This window comes from Macrobrachium nipponense, chromosome 1 (assembly GCF_015104395.2).
Source record: "Macrobrachium nipponense isolate FS-2020 chromosome 1, ASM1510439v2, whole genome shotgun sequence".
NCBI lineage: Eukaryota > Metazoa > Arthropoda > Malacostraca > Decapoda > Palaemonidae > Macrobrachium > Macrobrachium nipponense.
The window spans coordinates 138,630,298-138,633,785 of record NC_087200.1 but is presented as its reverse complement, the minus strand read 5'-3'; the positions used below and the strand labels follow the sequence as shown (position 1 = coordinate 138,633,785).

The window sequence follows — 3,488 nt, the reverse complement described above, 5'->3', positions numbered from 1 at the left end:
GGTAAAAAGTAAATGCAATCCAGGTTTATACAAATGCAGTCGGCTTCTCGAGTTGCAAGATGACTAGACCAAGCGTCAGTTACCTCTGATGAACTGAAGGCGAATAGCGTAGAGGGTTCTTATTGTGTTTTCCCAGGCAGATTGTCCAAACTTAATTATGGGAGAAGTTTCAAGTAAAAAAAAAAAAAAAAAAAGAATGGTGAGCTTTTTTTAATGTAGCTGTTTTTAAAACTGTAGTATCTTACTATCAGCAGAACTTGACCTCAAAAATTAGGTTGTAGACTTCGAAGAGGATGAAGAATCTAAGGTTCAAGGAAGATTTTTTCCTTTTCAAAGAATACACGAAGAGGAATAATCTATAAATACTGAGAAACATGTCAGGATGGCCGAGTGGTCTAAGGCGCCAGACTCAAGGTTAGACTCTTCCCCTCCGGTAGAGGGGTGATGAGGCGTGTGGGCTTTCTGGTCCTCTCTGAGGGCGTGGGTTCGAATCCCACTCCTGACAGGTGGTTTTACAGTAGAAATAGTAACACATTCGAGTATAATTCTGTATGAGCATAAAGCTAGCGTAATAGAAAAAGGGAGGAGTGTCATGGCCGACAATGCAAAAAATAAGTCATTGCATTACAGTGTCTATATCACCTTATTGGCATGTATGGAACACTCCCCTTAACATAGATAAAAAAATTCTCCTTTGTCAGTGATTTCTTATTATGCATTCAGACGTAAGGCCTTGATTACAGGCCAAGTCGCTGCTGTTTTGGGACGGATCCACTATACGTTCACATGACACAAGAAAGTCTGAGTCACTTCCCGTTGTTTATATCCACTGTTCAATACCTGGTTTATTCTTTCTCGTTCTTTCCCTCTATCCCTTATTGTGTGTGTATATATATATATATATATATATATATATATATATATATATATATATATATATATATATATTAATCTGTTTCCCTTAATAGGAGTGACTCTCGAAAAAACATAAGATAATGCTCACAATCACACTCCTATTTCAACTACTAAACCTTTGATGAGCTTCGTTTGAACAAAACTTCCACAATGTTAGCTATTTTATACACCAGCCTAGAAGCCTTACATATGTCTAACCACCTTGCACACTGTCTTGCACCTACTTTTTCTTTAACTGAATACTGAGGCCATAAATTTCCAATACCTCTTTTATTATTATTATCATAATTATTATTATTATTACGAGTTTGCTGGAGCGCGCTGTGCACGCTGGAACCCGGGTCTGCTGTCTCCAAAACTGTCATGTATGTACGTATGTATGTCTGTACAATTAATACTTAACTTCTCGGGTCTTCAGTTGATTTTGGATATTTATTATAATTAAAAGCCTTGAATTTGAATTTAGCATTAAGAATTCCCTGAGATATATATATATATATATATATATATATATATATATATATATATATATATATATATAATTAAATAACTATTATGCAAAACAATTTTCAACATATGTAAAGATTTCTTTATTAGTTCCGTGCAGACCCGGTGAACTTGGTTACGGCCTGTTTGCTAATAACAACAGGATTTTACACGTAGTCTTAAAATCATGGTGACAACAAATTCTGAAGACATACTTTACAACAAATGGGAAGGCGACAACGAATTGATCCAGAGAGAGAGAGAGAGAGAGAGAGAGAGAGAGTTTATACAATAGAGTTTAGTCTTTCAATGACGATACTTTCAGTTCATTGCAACGCTATTACCGTTTCATACTTAAAATAACCTTAGATCGTGAACAAAGTCCAAACTAACCCGTTACTCGAAAGCAGTGTCAAGGCTCCAGGAAATGCGGCGCTAGGTGCGGAGAGGGTTGTGGGTAGGGAGCCGGAATCAGACAGGCGTATCCCCACTCACTGCACCACCCATAAGACAGATCTCTACAACCGAAGTGATCCCAATATTGATCGAACACGGGGAATATTTGAAGGTCGAGACGCTGTCTAATAAAAAAACATTGAATGTCTGCTTCATGAGGTATCGGAAATGAGATGGGATTGCACAGGGTGATGTACCTCGCTGTTATGTTGCAATTAGTCTAAAGTTTGGCTCTTTTCGTGATTGTGTTGCATTCGCGTGCGTGGGTTTTTGTGTTCGTGAAGACTGCATATCAGGCTACATCGTAGTTTGTAGGTAACAATGCCTCACTGCATGCTTTTCGTGCGTCTAAAGTCCGCATAGGAGTCATACAGTAGGTGCCATGCGTACAGTCTCATCGTAAGCCCACCATATATATATATATATATATATATATATATATATATATTATATAGATATATATATATATATATATATATATATATATATATATATATATATATATATATATATATATATCCTTCCCATAAAGAAAATACATTGTGTCTCTGATGACATGAGCAGAGAATTATGTACGTGGTAATGAGGCGATTGGTTGTCTGGCAGTTGGCTAGCAACCTCATCCCAAATATATTCACCAAGTCCTTTCTCCTTTGTTGTTTTGTCTCCAGGTTCCAATATAGATTCCCGTTTTAAACAATTCTTTAGGATGAGGTTGGATGCTAAGAGCCTACCTCCACTTTTGTCTTAGGCCAACAAAGATACGAATTATTTTTTTCGGGAGAAGGGCCAGATCGCTTTCCTATACGTTAGATGTCGAATCTGAGCTGTCGTGCACTAATAAAACAGTATTAAAAAGAGTTCAAAATCAACACTCATCAAAGTAGCCAACGTAATAAACAAGCCGAAAAAGTTCATTTGGATGACGCATAAACTCTACTCAATATTCACCCGTTGTTGGCTAGCGTAACATTTGTCTTTTGTAGGGCAGACGACGGACGTAGTCGGAATTAATGACGGTTGATCTTGTGAAACCCTAGTGTGCTTAATTTGGAATGGGGATGCCCATCTGGGAAATGGATGCCAAGCTGTTTAGGGAAGAGACGCCCAGCGGGCGTACGGTCTACCCATATGGAATTGGGATGACAATCTGGGAAAGAAATGTATGCATCCGGAATGAAAATGTCCACCTGGGATGGAGGTATGCATCTGGGATAGCCCGTAAAGACCCGTCTGGACAGGGATACTTCTTTGGGATAAAGATACCCATCAGCGATTGAGGTAATAGGGTTAGAACGGAGTGAGGCAGGCAATGGAATAAGATAAACAGGATACATTACCGTTGTGTTACAGCACATTAACCGTTGATTATCGGGTACTCTGATTTTTCATGTTTCGTGCCAACGTTGTCGTGAGAGTCCGCGTTGAATCTCTGGGTGGAATCAAGCGTCAGATTTACCCGATTGCAAAATTGCCGACATGCAACCTTACGTACCAACCCACTTGCTCGCTTGTTGCAGAACAATTTTTCACTTTTTTAATATTTAAAAGAAGTCCCGTTGTTATGAACTGAAGCCTTTCTTATTAAATATTTGGAGTACGTTGTAAATGAGAAAATTAGTTGTATATAT

General features: G+C 38.1%; 1 non-coding gene across 1 annotated transcript; it reads left to right on the top strand.

The window, feature by feature from the left end:
• Positions 1-376: 376 nt before the first annotated feature.
• Positions 377-505, top strand: Trnal-caa (transfer RNA leucine (anticodon CAA)). The gene is made up of 2 exons: positions 377-414; positions 461-505. It is a non-coding gene; the product is annotated as a tRNA-Leu (tRNA).
• Positions 506-3,488: the final 2,983 nt, after the last annotated feature.